Source organism: Panthera pardus, unplaced genomic scaffold (assembly GCF_024362965.1).
Source record: "Panthera pardus isolate Hobbes unplaced genomic scaffold, ASM2436296v1 HiC_scaffold_24, whole genome shotgun sequence".
In the NCBI taxonomy this organism is placed as follows: Eukaryota; Metazoa; Chordata; class Mammalia; order Carnivora; family Felidae; genus Panthera; species Panthera pardus.
Genome location: NW_026526810.1, coordinates 7,695,338 through 7,718,901, shown reverse-complemented (window position 1 = coordinate 7,718,901; position 23,564 = coordinate 7,695,338). Strand labels below are relative to the sequence as shown.

General features: G+C 46.2%; 2 long non-coding RNA genes across 3 annotated transcripts in view; both read right to left on the bottom strand.

Moving 5' to 3' along the window:
- The window catches only part of LOC109273366 (uncharacterized), a 64,627-nt gene that overhangs the window by 10,473 nt on the left and 30,590 nt on the right, over nt 1-23,564 (bottom strand). The window lies entirely within an intron of this gene.
- On the bottom strand, nt 13,373-15,774 carry LOC109273367 (uncharacterized). The gene is made up of 2 exons (XR_002082992.2): nt 15,019-15,774; nt 13,373-14,852 (listed from the first exon to the last, which is right to left on the bottom strand). It is a non-coding gene; the product is annotated as an uncharacterized LOC109273367 (long non-coding RNA).

Here is a 23,564-nt window from a genome sequence, read left to right as displayed (position 1 = left end):
TGCCGCCCCCAGGCCGCCCTCCGGAACGTGTCGCCTTCCCAGTCTGTGCCAGCATAAGGACAGTCAACTTCCTGGAAGACCCAACCGGCTCCGAACCCCTCTTGCCTCTCGCATTTAACCCCATCCTAGAGTGGATAGTCAAAACAGAAGGAAAATCATACGTATTTGATTTTGTTGGGGGCGCGCGCATGGTGTCATAGCGCTAGGCTGCACTAGGCTTTCACACCCCCTGCCCACGCACCCTCACACCACCCCCTTCCCACACTCCTGGGGTGTAAATTAGGGGCAGTACTTTAGGCGCCACGGCGGGGTCTTAATAGGCTTGTTTCTGCCATGAGACGGCAATTTCTGAATCTTTAGGTTACTTCTCAGCCTCAGGAAAATGACAGTGACAGAAGGTAAAGATGGGTGACATTTCCACAGCACGATCTGGTGTCGGGTTTTTTTTTTTTTCTGGGTTTTTAAAAATTATTACTATTATCATCATTCCCCCAATTTTGTCTGTTTTTTTTTTTTTCCCTTCAGCCCCTAAATGTGTCATGCTTTGTCACATCCTCTGTGTGTGTGTGTTTAGAGAACATTTGAATAAAAGGCTCGATGCCAGGTATTGGTGACACAGGGGGTGGAATTTTCAGCCGCTCCACAAAGAGTTGGCCGCCTCTATTTGCATAAGGTCAGAGTAGTGCTTCTGATAGAACTTTAGCAGCATCTCTGTCTCTTAGCAACACTCTTGCACTCTTGGTCCCCGCATTAAATTGACTGGTCCCTTCCTTTTCTTCCTTTCATTGGGAGGCTTACAATAAAATGTCACCCTTCCAACCTGTGCCTGTCACCCAGTAGGTCATCTGTATCTCCCCCTTCCCCCTCCCCCAGCTCCTCCCCTCCCCCTCCCCTTTCTCTCCAGCTCCAATTAGAGGAGGAGATGTTTCATTTGGTGGAGTCCCAAAACTGTCTCATTTCATTGTGTTAATTCATATTAATACCATTTCTCCCTTTGTTAGTATTAAGAAAAAGCCCTCGTAAACAGAGGCGCGATAAAGAGCAAATTGCCAGCACCTGCCAGACAATGGGCCTGCGAAAGGGTAATAAGGCGAGTGCAGAGAGAGAGAAAGCGAGGTTTGGGTCAGCCTCCCCACCCATTTAGTTGATGCAAGGTTGAGTGCAGCCGGAAAACCCTGGAAGCACTTGGAATGTGCCGGGCAGCCTCTTGGCTCTGCGATGGGACACGGTGACAGGATCCAGATGCTGATAGGTGGTGTTAATGGAGGGTCACGTTTGGACAATAGTATCCATCACTCGCCTCCTGGCTCCTCTGTCAGATGGAGTCGTTTCTGACTGCTCCATCACTCAGGTTTGGGATAGATTCAATTATTACCTTCACCCTGGCAACGGGATATACGAATCTCTGCCCAAAGGACGTTGTTATTATTGGTATTAATTATCATTATTGCTGCTGCACCTCTCCCTTTGTTCCTTTTAAAACAAGAAGCTCCTAAGTGTTCAAAAACCCCTTCCTATTTTAGCCTAACCAACAGCCGCCCAGTTACTCAAGCCCATGGGATAATGGCCGCTTAATTAACACAAAGAAACTTTTGTGTGCATGCCTGAATGATTATTGCTGATTTTTATAATATTATCAGTTGCCTAAATTAAATCGTCTCTGGATGTCTCCCCAGGTCTTGGGAGAGTCCAACTTAGGGTCTTGGCGCTCTCCTTAAAAGACAGTGAAGAACTCATTTCCATCAGGTTGAAGATCAAGAAAACCAAAATCCCGGGACGCTTTTCGTAAAGGGAATTGGGAATCAGATGTAAGGTGTTGCTGAAGTCCCTTTACACTCTTGTCTCTGCTCTCCTGGACAGAGAAACTGAACCTTTTCTCAGAAGAGTGGTTTGTTTTCTGTAACACCCCCTTGAGTGGGGCAACCGGGAACGTAAAACACCCTGCTTTTCCCTGGTATTTTCACAAACCCTGGCTTCGCTTTCTCCTCTTTTCTGCCTAGCTTGCACGCCCTACAATTCCTGCACTGTATTGCTAGATAAATGTGCAGGTAATGGGGTCTGAGAAAAGCAATCAGGGTTAGAAGTCAACTAGCTCCTCTTTAATAATTCACGTGTCATATTTCTTCCACTATGTCAAGTTTGCTAAAGAAGATGGACAGGGGCTGACGGGCAGCCACTTGAGTTTATTATTCTCAGCCTCAGAAGGGAGGAAAACCATAAAAAGAGATGTTCCCGCTCTTCTTACAAAGGGGCTCCGCCAGTTTGAGGCTTCCTCAGAATTCTGTGTTGTGTTGCTGACCCTGCTTTCCAGTTCTGCAAGCTGACTGGAAGATTTGTAAAGATGGGACAGGGGAGCCAAAAAATATTCCTGGGGACTTTGCGGATTTCCATTTACCTCTCCTTTCCTCCTCACTAGTGCCTTCATACTTATTCTCTTCCCAGTGGCAATTCTGTTCCCATTTTTTTTTTTTTTTTTTTTTTTTGCCACAGTACAGAACACCTCTGCCAGGTCAATTTCAGTCAGTTACAGATGACAACTCTTGTTGTAACTTTCTTACACATGACCTTTCTCCCTTTTACAACTTTTTCCCTCCTCCCAGCTTCGTGTATCTTCTACTTTTAAATCTCTCTGTCCTCTTTCTTTTTGGAAGGGTGTGGGGGGGGGGGAGGGTTGAGATATGTGATTTTCTTCACTCAATAATTGGTTCTTTCCAGAAAGAGGGAGGGGCACAGTATAGAGAAATCAATGAAGTTTTAAGCATATTTAAGTTTGGTTCTGGAGAACAAGTTGTTGTTGTGTGTGTGTGTGTGTGTCCAGATTCCAAAAAGGAAGAGAGAACAAAAAGATAAATAAAGATTGATTCTTAGGTGGTGAGACTGTGCCCCAACACAGAAATGAGCATCATGTTTACGCAGTTTTCATTCCCCTATGGCTCCTGTTGCCTCATCAGATTTCTAAGCATTCCACTCTGCACAGACCAAGCCCGGGAGTGATTTCGTTTACAATTTCTCTCTCCCAATCTTTTCAAAAAGCCAAACATTAGAGGAAGGTTTATCCATCGTGGGGGCTAAAACTTTTTCTACGGTTTACTTTTTCCATGAAAAGAACCCTAGAGTTCTGCAAACCTTTTAGCTGATTGGTTGTTGATGGCCAGGCGGATAAAGAACAAGCATTTTGCATGTTTCAGTTCTTAAGAGTTTGCCAACAAAAATAACCCAGTAAACCGGTCTTTGGGGGAAATATAGTTTCATCTTCAAGGTACTAATGGCACACGTCATGACAGAAAAATAGTATCTCCTATCCTATTCATTCTGTAACTTCAGTGCTATAAAAATTATCTATTTTAGGCGCCTTTTCCACTCAGTTTAGTGGCTCTTTAAATTCAGCGTCTTTTCTGCAGCAGGTGCTCACCGTGGGCACTCACGACTTGCTTTTCAGCCTCAGTTGTTACAATATGAACCTTCCCAACTTGTAGATCTATTTGTCTGTCTGACAAAGTGGTTGGGGAGGGGGAGGGACGTTTAACCGAAAGTTCCAGTGGAACAGCAAACAATGGTTTATTTAAAAAAAAAAATCAGGCATATTTGACAAGAGAATAAATAGTTTTGGAAAAAAAACTAACAGTAAAAGATTGTATTGAGGTTAGAAAAACTAACTTGGGTTTACACCGGTCTTGTTGCATGGTGTGGGGGAGGGGTACGATGTGCCCAAGACCGTGCTTCCAAGAAACTGTCTATTTAAAACCACTCCCTACAACTTTTTCGGGTTGATACACTTTATCCGCTTCACTCATCAGCCAAGCCCTGGAACAATTTTTCAAACACCCCTCAGGACCCAGCCCTCTTTCTTGAATGGGAAATACTGATGGACCCTAGCTGTTTGTTCAGTTTATCTAATTTCTCTCCCTCCTCAACGATAGAGGTTCATGTTTTATTTGCATAATTTTTTTAAGCCGGGCGTCGGGAGGGGGGAAAGAAGGATCTGTAGGGTTTGGGGTTTTGTTTTTGTGCTTAACGCATTTTGCTATGGCGCGCTAAGCACTGCTGGGAGAAAGTTTCTAGTTTTCTGGGTTTCACTGAGTTCGAATCCTTCAAAGCAACGAATTTTGGACGGAGGCTTGCTTTTGAAACCGCTAGCCACGCCTTCTCTAGATATGAGAAATGGGGCTAGAATTTGGAGAAACAGATCACCCTTTGGAGGATACAACGTCGCCCCCCGCCCCTTTTGTCCTGCATTTCTGCAGATAACTGAGCCACCACCCCGACCCCTACTCAACTGGCATCCCCAGACCAACCCAAACCTTGCAAGCTCACTTCCCTGTGGGGCGCTGGCTTTGTGCTCCGTTTGGGGTCCCCTACCCTACTCCGAGTTGAGGGCCAGGCGAGGCAGGTCTGAGCACTCACAGAGACAAAACTATTTTCCACTGGCGATGGGTGATGAAAAACATTTGAAACGCTGCCAGGGAGAGAGAGAGGACGCGTTCCCCACCCTGCAACATCAGCAGACTTAGCAGAAACCCCCAAGGCCGCGTCTCCCACCTTACAGAAAATAAAAGTCTGCTCGATTCCTTTTTCTTTCTTTCTTTTTTTTTTTTTTTTTTTTTTTCTGTTTTAACTAGGCGAGAGGATGTAAACTCAGAGTAAACCCAAAACAACTCAAAGGAGCTCTAGGGGGAGCGTGTGGGGGGCATATCCCGTGGATGGCAGGAGGCACATCCCTGTTCTCGCAGAGGTCGGCAAAGAAACAGAGCCGGGGACACAGGGAAATGCACGCTTGCCGCCTGGAACCTAAGACGCAAATTTGCGCGCCGGGAAAGGGGTGGGTGGCGCGAATTTTCTGGGCCGATCGCGGGGCCGTGGGCGGCGCGGCTCCGGGAGGGAGGGCGCGGGTTGGTGGCACCCGGCGCCCTAGGGCGCAGGGGGACGCAGGGGGGCGGCGCCCCGGCCCCCGCGCGTCGCCCCGCGGGCCCCGCGCACCCACGCGCCGCGGCGCCCACCCGGATTCCATCTCGAGCCCGGCTCACACCTATCATTTGAAGCCATCTTCGCTCTGTCTTCCAAACATCTCGAGCATTTGTGATTCCACCCGCCGCTCCTTCTTATTGAGTTCTCCGTGTCTCTCGGCAACTTGTCATAACCTGTAATAAAATGCCCTTTCTGGCGGGAGGTAGCGTCCAGAGGCCAGTCTTTCCATTTGCAACTGATAGCCGAGGACAGGAGCCGAGGCGGCCTCCCTTTTGTCCGCCTCCGGCTTTAACTCCTGCGGGGCCGGCCCCGCGCTCCCAGATGCCGGCCGGGTGCGGGTGCGGGTGCGTCCCCTGCAGCCTCCGGGCTCGGCTCTGGGAGAAAGTTCTGGGCTTCTGGGGCTGCGCGCACACGTGTTGCCAAGTCGTGTTCCTCAAAATGAGAAGAGGCTGTTTGCACATTTCGTTTCTTCTCCTCCTCCTCCTCCTACTTTTTTAATGGGGTAGGGGGTGAGGTTGACAGAGAGGAACAGACCTGGATAGGGTCACATTGAATGATCCCGAGGTCACCGCGGCCAGCAAGGGGGCGGGGGGGGGGGGGGGGGGCGCTTCTCACTGGGTTGGTTCTTTAACTGGGCCGAACCATTTTCCTTCATTAGGGAGACCCATCCTGTAATTCTTTTCGTAACATGTGTGCGAGATTTTTCTATCCGACCTGTGAACGTTAAGGGTTCACACGGGACAGCGGTGTGAACTCACCAAGGATGGGGAGCCCCAGAGGGCCAGGGCGTTCGGCTGCCCAACCCCGGATGTGCTATCTTCCTGCAGGGGTGAGCCCCCCCCCCCCCAAAGCGCACTCTGGCTTCGCAATTCCCCCTCCCCCGTCCCAGTTGTCTGAAACACCCCTCTCCAGCAGCCACCATTATGCATTTAGAAGGACCCCCGCTCCGAGATGTCACCTTAGCATTCTCTAAGGTCGCTGATGGGAGAGGTGGAATCGACCAAATATTTCTCATGTGACTTTCACCATCTGTGACAGAAGTCACCCGCTTGGGGAGGAGGATGGGGAAGGCCGGTAAGGTTGTGTCAGGACTGGGAAAGAGGAGCCAAGCCAGGATCCCTGCCACCGTCTTCCTGGTGCCTCCTTGTGTCGTTGGTTTATCTGTTTAAAGAAGGAAGTAGGGTGGCCAGGCAAAGAGGCGGTGTGAGTGTCCCCTTCCTGATCCCGGAGGCCCCCTGTCCAACCCCACAAGTCTTCCAGGTCCCCCAAGCGAGGAGGGGGGCTGTGAAGTTATTCTCATCCAGCTGTGAGGCAGAAACAGCTTTCCCTGATCTCGCACCCTCGGCCTGCCTCCCTTGACCTTCTCCAAAAGAGATGCCCGCTGACTCTGGTCTGTCCAGCTGAGATTCCAGACTTCCTGTGCCCACCCCTCTCTGCCAATTCACACACTGTCTGCTGATTTCTTTCTACGCCCGGAAGCCAGTTCAACCTTAATAAGCAATACTTGAAAAACCCAAACCACGTTCTGTCCCCCAAAGGAAACCTGCAGAAAATGGCCAGCTGAACTCTGCAGGCGATTTCTTTGGGGGCAGGGGGGAGTGGGAGGGAGAAGGAAGAGTTTGTGTCACAAATTGTGATAAGAGACGGAGAGTGGAACCATGTGATTTGAGAGTAGCGGTTATTTTCTTGTTCCTCCCCATCAAAGTCCATTCTGTTTAGTTAAGCAAAACAAATGCATTTCTGTCTTCTGCACGGAAAGGAGCTGGTGAGATCTAGTGGGGAGGAGTTTAATGGATCTGGGCAAACTTAAGCAGGGGAGGCTTTTAATCCCCCGAAAGAGAGAAAATTAAGGGGAAAAATAGCAAGAACACAGAAAAGGCATTTCTAGTTGAGCAATTGTTTTAGAAATAGTCCACCGTGCAGTTTCTTGCCATCCCTCATTTCTCCTTTGTTTTATTTCTCAAGCTTGATGGGTGGGTCTCTAGGACGTCCTGGGACGTGGGCATCTGAAAGTGGTTAGTTTGCTATCAGTTGGGCCAGTGCTCCTGCCTTTATGAAGGTGATTATTACTGTCCCTTTTAATCTCTGCACAAAGCCAGACTCCCTGTCCCCCCGTGTGTCCTACTTTTTGTAGAAACTACGAGGTTGCGAATCCTAGAAACAGTATTCATTTAAAACACTGTTCGGAAACACTCAGGACATATTTGAGGAGCCTGACAATTATAGCCCCATTCTCCCCAGTTAGCTCATAGGCTCTATTCAGAAGGAAGCCATTTGGGGGCATGTAAAAGCCAGTAAATTTCCCGCCGCACAAAAGAAACGGGTGCTTTCTGCCCACTGCCTATTTCCACTCGAAAGCGAATAATGCCCCAGTTACCACCAGGCCTGACTTGATTTATCTTGGTTAATAGGATTAACGTGTCAGCCCCTCTCAAGAATTTCCAAATGCAGATCTGGAGGGTCACTGACTCGCTGGTGTCTTTTTTCCTCTCTGATGGGCATAATGATGCACCTCCAAGCAGAGGGCCTTTGTCCGGTGAGGGCAGGCAGATTATCTGTCTCCAGTGAAATAAGGCGTGTTGCCACCACCTTTGCCAAGACTCAAAGCCAGAACCCAGTCACTATAAAATAATTGTGTCACTGCCTCACCAGTGCCCTGTTCGTGTTTCATTTCTCTTTTGACCGTAATTGAATGGTTGAAAAGCAAAAATGTAGACAAATTCCAGCCGTATTGAGATCCGTTTCTTCCTCCGCTACCTCGGCCCATCATTAGATACTTTCCCTCTCTGCGCAGGAGGTCAGAGTGTATAAATATAAATTGCATTTTGCATTACTTCTAGATGAGTGAAGCTGTCAAAGCAATAATATGAGCTTTCAGTCCCACATTCTAGCACTTCTTTCCCATTTTTTGGCCAAGAGGTCATGTGCAAATTGAACGTGACAACCCAGAAGACATGTCCAACAGACTCGTATTGTTACCCCGCTCCGCCGCCTGGCTCATAACAACATTAAGCCCACATTAGTCTCCAGCCTCCTCCGCCAGACAGGAACTCCTAACCATGGGACCTAGGCTTCTCAAAAAGTTCACTTCGATGCTGACATGTCGTCTGAAAGTGACAAGAAGCACTAGCCTAGAATATTTTTCATCCAAGATGCATGAGGATGCCATCCTTGGAAAGACCGGGCGAGTGTCTTACAAGACAAAAAACCGAGGAACAGGTGAAGAGCCAAAGAGCCCCCAACACACACACACACACACACACACACACACACACACACACAATATACTTGCTTCTATTTGCAACTACTGAAATTTTCCAGAATCCAATGGTAAGGTGGTTGGAAATCATTTTCGCCGTTGTTCGAACGATGAAGGTGTCACTCAGGAAGCCACCTTAAAATATGGATTGGCCTTGGACTCTTAATAGCAAGTTCTGGTTCGCAATCGCCTAACACAGAGTTTTAGCAGGGCACCGCCGTGATTCAACGATAACCCTCCTCAAACGCTACTGTAGCAAAAGAATTAGAAATTGTGATCAATCCGAAGGAAACTCAATGGCTTAGAGGATGGGTAATTGGCTATCAATGTGACCCATTCTTGTCTCGCCCAGATTGCAGTTAACGCAGAGCTGTTGTTCGCTGACAGGGTGTTTGATGGCTTCTAGGAAATGAGTGGCTGTTCTCATTCCTGTTCCAAATGGACAGGTGTCTACATCAGAATTGGCAACCTGGTTGGCACGCTCCAAGAGTGGCCAAAGAGCGAATTGTTTATGGCGAATAAACTTCCCCCACCTCCTGTGACGCTCGTGCACACGTGTGAGTGCTGGCAGTGGGGAAGGGGCAGCGATGGAGACACCAGAGGCAGAAAGATTGGTACAGGTCCTTGAAACTTCAGCAGGCTGACGCCCTTTGTGTTCTGGGCGGCCGCCATATGCAACCACATCGCTCCCGCAGCCCCTCTTGTGCCTTACCAACCTGCACTCGAAGTGCGCCGATAAAAGTCATCGAGAGGCACTTAGCCGTGGCCAGAATGCTCCGATTGGTCTCGACCGCGAAAAAATATATGAAATAAGGCGATTTTTTTCAAAAGTTTTTCTTACACTTTCTTAAATAAGTTTTCTTTTCACACATCCTTCTTTTCTCACAGAAAGTCTCCTGATTCTATGACTGATACTATGTCATAGTCTGATACTATGTTTTATTATTTATTTATTTTGACATATAGTCCTTGCAACCCCAAGTTATGATTTCTGCAAACGATTTCGACTTCCTGAGCGTTAACAACAACCCAGTGTATGAGTCACATGCTTGAGGAAAAAAAAAAAAGCATTCACTGTATTGCCCCAGGACCTGACATCATCTTATTATCTAACCTTTACTTTCACAAGTATTAAAGTTGTTTTAAGTATAGGAAAAGCGCTGACTTCGGCGCGGGTCATGACCTCACAGTCCATGAGTTCGAGCCCCGCGTCCGGGCTCTGTGTTGACAGCTCGGAGCCTGGAACTGCTTCAGATTCTGGGTCTCCCTCTCTTTCTCTCTCCCTGCCCTTCCCCCGCTCGTGCTCTGTCTCTCTCAAAAATAAATAAACATTAAAAACAATAGTCCTTACTTTACAAACTTGTTTGAGGTTTCATGAGGTATCATGCTTCCCACCCGTCTGGGAAGGACTTAGTCCTAAATCCGTGTGAAGCACCATCACTTCTGTCTTGGAAACTGAAGTAAGCTCGCTAAGTGCTGGAATCTTCATCTGTAGGGCAGACATAACAGCAAGAAGGTTGTAGATGTAAAGCGTGGGAGACATTTGCCGTGGTGGCCGAACCAGGAAAGGCCTCCGGTAAATGGGCTTGTCGTGGCCTCATTCAGAGATCCAGTGGAAACGAGTGAAAGACTCACTTTGGAAAGAAATGCATTCTTCGAGAGTTCCCCTGAGCAGCTCATCATGCCTGGACAGAGAGGCTAAACTGGTAGAGGACGGCATGGACGAAGGCAAGCTGAGAACAAGGCCCGGTTATCTTTCTTTGTCCCATGACCTTAACTCCTACCTTGGCCTCGCACGAATTCGTCCCACCGGGCTGGGGATGAGAAGCCCTTGCGAGAGTGGGTTGGAGTAGACAACCCAAGTCCACTCTACTGCTGAAGAAAACAGATGAAAGGAGACTCGGGGAATGTGTTTCACTGACCCAAAGAGGAGTCTTAAGAGCTGAAGGAGAATGTAGACAGTTGGACTATATTGTTTACTTCCTGCTACGATACATTCACTATTGCATACAGGATCAAACCTTTCTGGAATTCTTATGTAAGAATAGACTGAGATGCCACTTAAAGATGCATCTTAAAAGAACTTAAAGAGACCCTGAAGCCAGCAGCCTTCAGTATCTGTAGACGGAACCAGGCGGTTCTCGGAAAATCTACCCTGCCTGGGAAGGAGCCATCAGCCCTGGTTCTCTGGGAGCTTTACGTTAAGCCAATGGCTATGTTTTATTTGGGCCTTTGGAGGGGTGGGGGTGGCCTATATATCTGGAATAATATTTCACGTTGAAAATAATTTTTCAAAGTTTAGGAGATACCGTGGGATATCAGAGTTCATGAGTATAATCTCCCTGGGGGATGGGGGAGCTGGTAAAAACTGGAAGTTGCCAACCTGAAGCCATTTATACGTCACTAAATAAAATGCTTGTGCGGGACGTATACAACACTTCTGTATATAAAACCAAACATTCCTTGAATGATTAGAAAGAAAGCCAGTTTGTGCAGATAGACCCTACTGCTGATTCATTGTGTCAGATTTGGTGTGTGTGTGTGTGTGTGTGTGTGTGTGTGTGTGTGTTTCCACTGTATCAACTGCCCAGTGATATTTAAAACCTCTAATGTCTTCAGTTCAGCAATAAAGCCAGATGGAATTGGGTTCACTCCATTCTCCCTAAACATAACTGCCTCATCCTGGAAGAGTAAATTAGATTTCGGGAAAATTAAAACATAGGCAAAAAGAAGTAACTCGTCTACGCAGTCACCACTGAAGACCCACATAGCCAAGTGTCTGGCATTTGCCTGTCATCTGCTTTGCTGACCATAGGGAGCGGCTCAAATGACAGGCACACAGATGGACGCATTGTGTGATTAATGGCATCTACCAGGCCTGGTGGGGAGAATGCAGGAAACAGTGACAGACATGAGCTGGTCCCCTTTTTGGTTAATGCTCCTTCCAAGCTTTGAAGTAGAAAGGAATCAGGAAAAATTCCAGCCCCATTTTTTGCTAGAAAATCTGAAGGCACCCTTCTTGCTTTCTCCAGGATCATTTGCCAAGAGCAGACCTTTGATGGGTGGCTACACCGGGCATTTGATTGACCCATCAAAATTACATTCCCCCTCCCTCCTTTTTTCCCTTCCTTCCTTTGTTCCTTCCTCTCTCCCTTGCTTTGTTCTTTTTCCCCCCTTGCCTTCTTTTTTCTCCTCTTCCTCCCAAGCATTGTCTCACCTCGGCAACCTCAGAATGCAAACTAGCCTACCAGAGTGGGCTCTCCACTGAGTCTCTAAAGAACAGATTTGGAAGGGCGTGAAATTGGGAAGGGTCCGAGCAGGCAGCATGAAGATTTATACCAACTTCCAACTTGGTGCCCTTGGACTTCGCCTCGGTCACTGTCTAGCCAAGGGGGTCATTCCCAAACGTGGGACTTCTAACACGTCAAGAATATGGAAGACCCAGATTCTACTACTAGAAACGGGCCAAACTTGAAGCCACAGTCTTGGGATCATACCCAAGTTAAGAATTCTTTCCTGTGCTGTCTTTTATATATTTAATCTGTCTTAAAAAGAAGTAATAAATACATGCAGGAGGTAATAAAAGGTGAAAAATATTCATCCAGTCCTATTTTTCAGCCCCCCTATCCAAACTACCAATGCCCCCCTTTTTAAAATTTTTTTAATGTTTACTTATTTTTGAGAGAGAGACAGAGACAGAGACAGAGCATGAGTAGGGGAAAGGCAAAGAGAGAGGGACACAGAGAATCCAAAACAGGCTCCAGGTTCTGAGCTGTCAGCACAGAGCCTGATGTGAGGCTCGAACCTACGAACTGTGAGATCATGACCTGAGCTGAAGTTGGACGCTCAACCAACTGAGTGACCCACGTGCCCCACCCCCCCACTTTTAAAATAATTGTTTATTTTTGTGAGAGAGAAGGAAACACAGTGCAAGTAGGGAAGGACCGGACAGAGAGGGAGACACGGAATCGGAACCAGGCTCCAGGCCCTGAGCTGTCGGCACAGAGCCCGACGCGGGGCTCGAACTCACGAACCGCGAGATCATGACCTGAGCCGAAGTCAGACACTTAAGGGACTGAGCCACCCAGGTGCCCCAGCAACAACCCCCCCCTTTTTTTTTAATTAATAGACTTTTTTGGAGCAATTTTAGGTTTATAGAAAAATTGAGTGGAAAGTATAAAAAGGTCCTATACCCCCGTGCACCTCTCCCCACCTTCCCTGCCGATGATTAACATTTCGCTTTAGTATGGCACATTTGTTAGAATTGATAAGCCAATATTGAGGCATTATTATTAGATACAGTTCATAGTTTACATTAGGTTCACTCTTTGTGTTGTACCTTCTGTGGGTTTTGGCAACTGTGTAATGACATGTATCCACCATCATGGCATCATAAGAAATAGTTCCACTGCCCTAAAAATCCCCTGTGTTTTACCTAGTCATCTTTCCTCCCCTAAAAAACCTCTGGAAACAGCTGATTTTTTTTTTTTTTTTTTTTACTGTCTCCATACTTTTGCTTTTTCCAGAATGCGAGTAGTTGGAATCATACAGTATGTTGCCTTTTCAGGCTGGCTTAACAATACACATGTATTGGAGGAAACTTTTCCTCCATATCTGTGCATGGCTTAAGAGTTCATTTCTTCTTTATTTTAATGTTTACTTATTCATTTTGAGAGAGAGAGGCAGGGGGGACGGAGAGAGAGAGAGAAAGAGAGAGAGAGAGAGAGAGAGAGAGAGAGAGAGAGAGAGAGAATCCCAAGCAGCCTCCACACTTTCAGCACAGAGCCCAATGCGGAGCTTGATCTCACAAACCATGCAATCATGACCTGAGCCGAAACCATGAGTTTGACGTTTAACCAACTGAGCCACCCAGGTGCCCTGATGGCTCATTTCTTTTTCTTGATATACACTATTCCAGTGTCTGGATGTATTACACTTTGTCTATCCATTCACCTACTGAAGGACATCTTGATTGGTTCTAAGTTTTGCCCACTATGAAAACAGTTGCTATGAACTCATGGGCAGGTTTCTGCGTGGACAGAAATCTTCAACTCAGACGGAACTCAGAATCGCCAAGGAATGTGATTACTAGGTCGGATGGTAAGAGTGTGTTTACTTTTGTAAGAAACTGTCAAAGCATCTTCCAACTCAGTGCGGTTTTTGTTTTGTTTTGTTTCGTTTCGGGTAGTTTTCAAGTACATATTGGTCAGCAGAATAGGCATTTAGCAATGATGGAAACCCAGACCCCACCAACGGCACCTGATAGACACCAAGGCAAGAGCTGTCACCGCCCTTTGAACTTGAACTTGATCAAGCTACAGGGGTTTACTTCTTGCCTTGGCTGCTTACTTGTTCTGGGACCTCAGGTATTATTTTGTTTCCTCAGCTGAAGTTAGGCTTGGTAATAGTACCCAGACACTAAGGATCTGAGAGTTAGTGAGATATCCCAGTTGGGCACACCACTTGGTACAAGTAAGTGCTCAGTTAATGTTCATTATTTTTATAGCTTATTACAAAACCCAGCATCTTTCCCCCCAACCCCTTCCCAAAATAGCCAGTATATTCTTTCCTGATGAATCTGTGTAACAACGCATTCAAGGGAGCCAAAGACAGAACAGTTCCATGCATTGTATAATCTGGTGAGGAAAGAAAAAAAAAAAAAGTGCCACCGCTAAAATAAAAAGAAATCAAAACTAGAAAGGAAACGTCTTTCCGTGTTGAAGGTTTTGATCCACAGAATAAATTCCCTCACTCTCCTCTCACCCCGGATTCCCATTAGTGCTTCGCTGGCTCAGAATCCTCTGGGATGAGTCCTGGATTATGAAATGCCCTCTCTCTGGTGGCCTGCCAAAGCCTGTTCTACAGACACCCAGGCTAACCTGGCACTGGCTCACGGTAAGAAGCCTCCTCACCCCGAGGGCCTGACTAATGCTCATGTTTTTCCTTTCGCAGACAACTCCACAGGCAGGCGGAGCGGGGAGGGCCATTAAGCAATCCATGCGGTGATTTTTTTTTTCTTTCTTTCTTTGGGCAATTCTTACATGATGCCATAATGATGTGTGAAAAATACAAGGGCCGGAGCTGTGTCTCTTTGTGCTGGGTTTGTTTTGGAAATTGACAAACAAGCCCAAAAGAACTTCTCTCCTGTGCATTCCTCATTAATAATCGATGGCTCCCCACAATACCCGCGCCCGGGTGGAAATGGAAACATCTGAGGGCACCTACCAGCTAATTTGCCTTCACGAGATCAGATAACTAGTTTTCCTGTTTTAACTGCATGGGCAGGGTTTAGGTGTCATGAGGTCAGAGTGTATGGAATTTTTTTTTTTTTTTTTAACTAAGGGTAAACAGCGAAACCTGATAACTTATTCAGGGCGTATGGCTCAAAAGCAGGCACTCGCTAATACGAGTCATATCACGTTAATAAAGCACGACACTAAGGGCAAATTTGGATCAAAATATTTTTGATTAACTGTAAAGCTGAAATCTGACGGCGGGGCCCAGAATCCTGCCAAGGAATCACAAACAGGGTGGGTTTGGAAAGTTGAACCGCAGGACACGTGGGTCTGTTGGAGTCGTCCAAAGGGCTGGCCACAGCCAGGTTTTAAGACCGTTCAGCCCATTGGTCCTGTGGGAAGAACAGGAAGAGGGCAGAGGGTCAGAATGAGCAACGTCTTTCTCTTTCCTCTCTCCCACCCCTGCTCACCATTCCTAGCACAGCTTAATGGCATCGTGAGAAAAAGAGAGGAAGGACAAAGGAAAGAAAGAACCAGTCCCCAGGAGACATCTCTCACTCTAAGTTTGCTTTGGGTGCACGGGGAAATCCCTCTTCTTTTCTAGAACATTCGGTGCTTAAAGGTCCAGTCCGGTGGGTCGGGATCACAATGAAGGGCAACGGGTGTCCAGAATCAGACAACAGAAACCAACCTGAGTGCTGGGTCGACCCCCTCCCAGCTCTGGGCCACGAGCCCTTAGCCCTTGTTCTCTAAGCCTCACTCTTCTTTGGCTGCCAAATGGAAATAGTAACAGTAAGGAACATACCCCCTCCTCGAGTAAGGATCCCAGAAAACAACCGTGCCCAGCACGGTCTCTGGTGCATAGTGAGTGCTGAGTCTCAGTTCCTATGGCATCACTGTTGCCAGGGGACTACCCAGCTACGGATATTTGTTTTCTGTCCAGAACAGGAAGTAAGCAGGAACGGGGTTGGCACCAGCAGGGCTCAGGCATGGACACTGAGGCTGGGGGTTTCAGTGGCCTCGGATGCCTGAGCCAGGTCGGTCTTTCAATTCGGTTCAACAAATGCACTGTGAGAAGCTTCTCTGCAGAAGACCCGGTAAGGGGTTGTCACCAGGATACAGGTGAACCCCACATGGTCCCTGCCCCACCGGCACTCGGCGGACACAGGGGGATTCCACAGACGCGGCTGTCGGTAAATGGTGCCGTGCCACTTTGCAGACAGTCCCTCAAAATAAAAGATTGGCCTCTGAATCTGAATTAACAGACACTCACCCTGATCCCTGTCCTCCACAAAAAATATATATACATGGAGATACATACATATATATACACACATACATATATATGTATATATACATGTATGTATATATGTATATACAATATATATGTATATACTATATGTATGTATATATGTATACGTAATATATATGTATATACAATATATGTACATATATATACAAATATATATACACAAATATATATATATATATTTGAATAAAATAATTTCTGATTAAAATCCTTTGAAAATACACCCTGCAGGGGCGCCTGAGTGCCTTAGTCGATTGAGCTCCCGCATCGGCTCAGGTCATAATCTTGAGGTCTGTGAGTTCGAGCCCCGCGTCAGACTCCGTGCTGACAGCTCAGAGCCTGGAGCCTGCTTCTGTTTCTGTGTCTCCCTCTCTCTGTCTGCCCCTCCTCTGCTCACACTCTGTTTCTATCTCTCTTTCAAAAATAAATAAAACATTAAAAGAAGAAGAAGAGTAGGTGAACAGATAGTCTATTAAACTGAGCAGTTGAGCTAATTCATCAAGAATTATTTGGAAGAAGGATGTGGTCCCACACTACATTCTTTTTTTATTTTGATTTTTTAAATGTTTATTCATTTTTGAGAGAGAGAGAGAGAGCATGAGTGGGAGAGGGGCCGAAAGTGAAGGAGACACAGAATCCGAAGCAGGCTCCAGGCTCTGAGCTGTTAGCACAGAACCCAGTGAGGGACTCGAACCCACGAACCGTGAGATCATGACCTGAGCCGAAGTCAGACGCTTAATGGACTGAACCACTCAAGCGCCCTCCCCGCAGCCCCCACTGCATTCTTGATGTCCCATGCGTCAGAACTCCAGTGGCAAAGCTCTGCTGGGCTCGGGGGAGGCCTTTTCGAGCAAATTTTCTTTCCCACTTAAGGCTGACTACCTCTCGGCATCCTGTCAGTCATGGGGACACGGATGGATACATGCAGGGGGCTAAAGCTTTTATCTCCGGGCACATTCGGAGCCCTGCGTTTATCTTTCTGCACCAATAAAAAGAGGAGCAAGGGGAACATGACCTTGACCTTTAATTTTCTTTCATTGTCAACCAAGTAACCCTCTCCCTGGGTGAGACAGTTAAAAAGTTGCTTGATTTTTGTGACTTTTATGGCTTTGGCTACAGGAAGGAAGGAAGGAAGAAGGAAAGAAGGAAGGACGGAAGGAAGGAAGGCAGAAAGGCAAAGAAAAAGAAAGGAAGGAAGAAAAGAAAGAGAGAAAGAATATTTTGAAAGCTAATATTAAAGTGTGAAGTACCTGAAAAGGCGTCTTCTAAGTTATGTGTCTGATACTAAGTTATAAGTCTGATACTGAGGAGCACTTGTAGAGAGATCTCTCTCTACAAGGTGTGCTTCTTTGCTGGTTTACAGACAAGTAACCTTTGCTGCTCCCAGCCCGTCTCCCTGGGCTGCCCCTACCCTATAGCCAGGTCCCCATCCAGAGAGCGGGAGACAGGGAGGCCGATGTCTGGTATGTTCTTGAAGGTCTAATGTTCTCTTCCTTGAAGTTCTGAAGCCACTTCAAAGAACTTCATTGTAATAATTGCAACTCTACCTAATCTTTATTTGCTTTGGGGAAAAGTACGCCCTCTTGTCCCCCAAATAGCTTTCCAAACACTGTCGTTACTCTTTTCAAAAGAGTTGCCGGCACTCCGAGCTCTGATGGCCTCAGGAGCAAACCCTCCCCTAGACCCCTGTCACCCACCCATCCAGCTCCGTTGGGTTCTTCTGCCACAAGATCTGTGTGCTTTGTGGATGACTTTTTCTCCCCCTAACTCCTTCTTCCTCCTTCGGCCAACTTCTCCCCATCCCTCCCACATCAGTTTTAACATGGTTTCCCACTGGAAACCTTCATCCCCCCCCCCCCCCGCCCCCAACCAGGACCTGGCCTCTTCATCCACGGGGCTCTGGTTCCCAAAAGATGACTAATGAACTTTATGCAATTGTTTTTTCGAGGGTTTGTTTCCTGCTCTGTGAGCTCAGGGACTATTGCCTTCTTACCATTGTCCCTCAGTGCTTGCACAGAATAGGTGCTTAGTAATCTTTGATGGGAGTCAAAGAGAAAAGACAGAAAGAGACAGAGGGAGAAGGGAAGGAGAAAGGGAGGGAAGAGGAACAAGAGAAGAAAGGCATAAAAAAGTGTCACTGTGGAGGCATTTCTAATTTGTCGTTACCGCCCCACCACACACACACACACACACACACACTCATTGGCCTCTCTTTCTCTTTGTTCCTCCCTCCTCAATTTTCTCCTCTTTACAGAAACACGAACATTAAAATAAAGTTAAAAGCCTCCCTCTTTCAGTGTGTACCCCAATTTAATCCTTCGTTATGATCATTCTGGGCCCCCACAGTTCAAATGTATTTCAAAGCCAATTTACCCAACAAGCGCGAAATATCATTCTCTCTCACACAACATCTCAATAAATAACTGGCAAGATATGTCTTACTAAAATACAATTTTTCCATTTAAGTTTTGAAAATCTTACAGAAGTTTTAAGACATCAACGAATTCCATCTTGACAATGACATTAGTTTTGCAAAAACTAATAAAAATAAGCCACCAGGAACCGTATTATTTGGGGGATGCAGGTGGGAACGAGGCACATCTTGGCAAAAATCTAGAGAAAACGGGGTCTTTGGAGAGCTAGACATTTTAGTTAAATTTTTATTTCATTAGTAACTAATGCTTGAGGTGTCCATTTAGTTACTCAAATGATGTCTACCCTACTTAGAAAAAAGAAGAGTTGCTTGCCCCCAGGGGGTGTCAAAATTGGAACAAAGTCGTGTCCAAGCCCCTTTAGGACATTTCCCGTAGGATAAAAAGTCCCAAGCTATACAGGGCTGTATAGGGACCAGACACTACACAGTGTATGAATTAGATAAAAATCCTTCCAAGAAATTTTCCCTTGCTTTCAATGAATTTCTCTTTCTTTGGTGTGTGTGCAGAGAAATCAAGAAGACAGAAGGGAAGAAAGAAAGAAAGAAGAAAGAAAGAAAGAAAAGAAAGGGAGAGAGGAAGGGAAGAAGGAAGGAAGGGAGGAAGAGAGGGAGGGAGGCACAGAGGAAGAAAGGAAGGAAGGAAGGGAGGAAGAGAGGGAGGGACGGAGAGAGGGAGGGAAGAGAGGGAGGGAGGAAGGAAGGAAAGAACATAGTACAAAAGCATCACAGAAGAGAATACTACATGTTCCTTTGTGTCCTGTCTTCACCTCTCACTTCCTCACCTGAAGGAATGATGTGATACAAAGATAGCAGAACTCCAAGGCAGGGCAAGAAATTGAGTGCACTGTAGACTCGCTCGTGACAGGAGATTTCAAAAGTTGGCATTACTACATCTGGGCTGGAAAATAAGAGAGATTTACTCGGGCATGTTAGGCATTAAAGATATGTACTGGCCAGGAAAACTGATGGATCCTTATTACATTGTCCCCAAAGAGACTGCACTGCGCTGCACAGTGAATGCTAAGGAAATTTAAAGCAAGTTATAGGAAATACTTCTTCACCTGGTAGAATTCATTCGGAGGAATTCGCTGCCACGGGCAGTCATAAAATCAATCACTGAGCTGGATTTTTCAAAGGGGCAGGAAAATGCATGACCCACTCCGCTGGCGAGTTGGGAAGGATAGAAGCAATCAATTCGCCTGCTTCTAGGAGATCACAGTTGATTACAAGTGGGGTCAGCGAAAAGATGTCCCCCACACTTGATCAGGATAATTAAAAAGTCTTTGCCCGTGCTCACACGTCCTGGAAGGAAATCGGAAATAGGATATAAAGATCAAATGATCTGATCCAACATGACAAATGTTTTTTGACAGGGACAAAACATTAAACAATGCCCAGATCAATTCCAGGAACTAATTATAGGTGTTCCTAAAATGTTGTTTCTTTTTTTTTTTCCAAAGCATTTTTTTTTTCTGGCCGTATAAATATCGCACAACGTTTTCGTTTTTTGATCTGACTCTCCGACAAGTCTTCTTGGAGTATGTCTACCAAACCTGATCACGCTTAACATTTATGACTTTGCTTTTTCCCAGTGGAAAGTGGAGTTCAGTCGAAAGCTGCGAATGCAGGGGAAATATTGGCAAGACAATGCTAATTTGGGGGCTGTCATGATGAAGGTCGGTAATGAACATCTTTGATAAAGTCATCACAGGTTCAATTCAGCATCTTTTTCCTTTGAAATCGATCTCAGCTCTTTACCTTATTTTTCTTGGAAACGTGTTGTCTCTAGGACTTCCCTTTGCGCTGCCACGGATGTATCGAAAGCAACATTGCAGAGAAAGACAAACACCATATGATTTCATTCACGTGTGGAATTCAAGAAACAAAACAAACGAAGAAGAAAGAGGCAAACCAAGAAACAGACTCTGGACTACAGAGAACAAACTGATGGTTACCAGAGGGGAGGTTGGGTGGGGAGATGGGCGAAATAGGTGAGGGGGATTAAGGAGGGCATCTGCGATCCGCTCTGGGAGATGTATACAGTTGTTGAACCCCTATATTGTACACCTGAAACTAATATAACACTTTATGTTAAAAAAAAAAAGCAGGGGCGCCTAGCTGGCTGAGTCGGTAGAGCGTGAGACTCTTGATCTCAGGGGTTGTGGGTTCGAGCCCCACATTGGTGTAGAGATTACGTAAAAATAAAATCTTTAAAAAAAAAAAAGGAATATTGTACCTTTGCCATTCTAATTCATGAGCTTCAGAAAGAGACACTAAAAAGGCATTTCAGGTGTCGCTGGAGCCTGCATTTGTGTTTGGGCACAGTCTACGAAAAAGGGAAATTTTGCTTTCCAAAATTACAAAACAGAGTCTCGAACAAGTCATAGTAAAACCGAGTCGTTGAATTTCACAGAAGCGCAGCGGGGCTGAAAAGCCATCATTGTCACCTCCTGAGAACCAGGAAGCGTTACCGACTTTAAGGGACATTGATCTGTCTAGTTTTATCACCTATGTTAAAGAAAAAGCAAACATAAAACGCAAAGGTGTCTGGAAGTTCTCCGCAACTTGAAATCGTAGTTCTAATCTGAACTTACAGACATCCTTGTTTTCATAAGCATGTTCTATGAAAACATCGTCCTGACCTGAAGACTAAAAAAAAGATGAAAGTATATATCTCCGTGTTAACGTCAGCAAAGTTTTCTCTCACTGCCAGGACACTGCGTTGGAAAAACTCTACAAGGCATTCCTGAATCAGCTCATGGGACACCTCATTGCTATAAGCACTCATTTGTGGAGGGGACAATCTCTGGAACCAGACAACCTGGCATCCAGCTGTGGCTCTGCCTCTCATCAGCTGGATGACCTTGGGAAAATCTTTTCACTCCCCTTGCGTGGACATCCTCTTCTGTAAAATGCGTAGAACAATATTGCCTACGCCATAGGATTGCTCGGAAGTTTAAACCGATATGAAATCACCAAAACCGTGCCTGGTGCATAGTAAGTGCTCAGAGGTGGTTATTTTCCTTGGATCCCCAGAAAGCCTGGGTTTTAAGGGAAGTCGTCTTTCCCCTGGGAGAGAGAGAAGGACAAGTGGAGGTCATTTCCTGTCTCGTGGATTTGGGGGCCAGAGTGGGAGAAGCTCCCATTGTTACACTCCCTCCCCCTTCCGTCCTCCTCTTTCCTCTGCCCCTCTCCTGCCAGATTTCTCCATAAGTCCTACGCTTTGCAACCCAGCTAGGTGTCCTCCCTTCCCTTACTTGCCTCTGGTCTCCCCCAACCAAACCCCCATTTGGCTCACTCGCACTCACCCACCAGCCCTCTGCTCAGATGTCATCTATTCGGAGAAGAAGTCCCTAAATCTGACTGGGGTGTTCCTTATACACTCGCTCACAGCTCCCTCTGCTTCCATTGCCATCTTCCATTATTTGTTTACTTTCCGTTCCCACCATCAGACTGCAAGCTCTGCGTGGCAAGGATTTGGTCTTGTGCGCTCACCGTTGCTCCCCACCACTGAGCTCCGCTTCTGACATGCTGTTCAAAGTCCTGAACGGCTCAAAGAAGCAACCAAGATCAAGAGGAAGCCTGCCCTTGGGGCGCCTGGGTGGCTCAGTCGGTTGAGCGTCCGACTTCAGCTCAAGTCATGATCTCACACTCTGTGAGTTCGAGCCCCGCGTCGGGCTCTGTGCTGATGGCTCGGAACCTGGAGCCCACTTCAGATTCAGTGTCTCTCCCTCTCTCTGCCCCTCCCCTGCTCGTGCTCTGTCTCACTCTGTCTCAAAAATCAATAAAAACATTTTAAAAAATTAAAAAAAAAAAAAGAGGAAGCCCGCCCCTTCATAGAATCATGCTATTTTCATTTGCCTTTACTCTGCCAAACCATGTGCTAAGGAAGGGCTGCTCAAATGAAATGGCTGTTTTCACCATTATATGACAGAAGAGTCACTATCAGGGTTGTGTGGAACTAAATGGTTTATCTTTTCAAAAACTAATATGGCGCCTGGCTAGCTCAGTCAGAGGAACATGGAGTCTTGATCTTGGAGTCATGAGTTTGAGCCCCACGTTGGGCATAGAGATTACTTAGAAAGAACAAAATCTTAATTTAAAAAAAAAAGACACTGGGAAATCTATAATGCAGTCTGCATTGGAAAAGTTTGAAACAAAGTTAAGAAATTCTTTTCTTTCTTTGGGGCTTAGTTAGTCTAAGAAGAAAGACTCAGATGGCTGTTGTTTTCACATTAAGTCTAAACTTAATTGTTCAGTCTCACTGCTGAGTTCACATTTATCTGCTAAAGTATGCAAAGGGTATTAACCTTATAATCTTTTAAGTACACACAGTGTATACTTGGCTTTGTGGTGGGCAACTGGAATGGGAAAAAAAATAAATCAAGCAATTAGAAGACAAGTACAGTCTGGTCTGAGTGCAGTAGTGTTTACAATTAATTGATCACAGCCACTTACAGATTTCTTTGTTCCTTCTCCACTTTCACTGCTTCTCTTGACAAGAAGAAGAAGGAGGAGGAGGAGAAGGAGGAGGAGAAGAAGAAGAAGAAGAAGAAGAAGAAGAAGAAGAAGAAGAAGAAGAAAGGGGGAGAAGGAAGAGGAGGTGAAGGAGAAGAAGAAGAAGGAAGAGAGGGGAAGAAGAAGAAGAAGAAGAAGAAGAAGAAGAAGAAGAAGAAGAAGAAAGGGTGGAGAAGGAGGAGGAGGTGAAGGAGAAGAGGAAGGAGGAGAGGGAGAAGAAGAAGAAGAAGAAGAAGAAGAAGAAGAAGAAGAAGAAGAAAGAGGAGAAGAAGGAGAAGGAGAAGGAGGAGGAGGGGAAGGAGGAGAAGAAGAAGAAGAAGAAGAAGAAGAAGAAGAAGAAGAAGAAGAAGAAGGGGAGGAGGAGGGGGAGGAAGGAGAAGGAGAAGAAGAAGGAGGAGGAGGAGGAGGAGAAGAAGAAGAAGAAGAAGAAGAGGAGGAGGAGGAGAAGAAGGAGGAGGAGGAAGAGAAGGGGAAGAGGAAGAAGAAGAAAGAGGAGGAGGAGGGGAAGGAGGAGAAGGAGGAGGAGGAGGGGAGGAGGAAGAAGGTGGCAAGAATAGCAAGGTAAAGGACTGATTCACGCAATTCATCCCTCCCATTTCACCCAGACCTGAAAGTTGCAGTTAATAGAGGCAGAAACATGGAACACTACAGATGAACGATTCAGTTCTTTATTCTCTCTTTGTGAATGCAGGCTGAAACGACATTTCGAGATTCAACAGTAACTAGCATATTCAAGCCGGGGCCAACTATGGAACCTCTGCTAAGCACTGTCTGGGCATTATGCCATTTAATGATCACAAGAATCCTATGAGGCGTGGAAGAATTATAACAATACAGATGAGT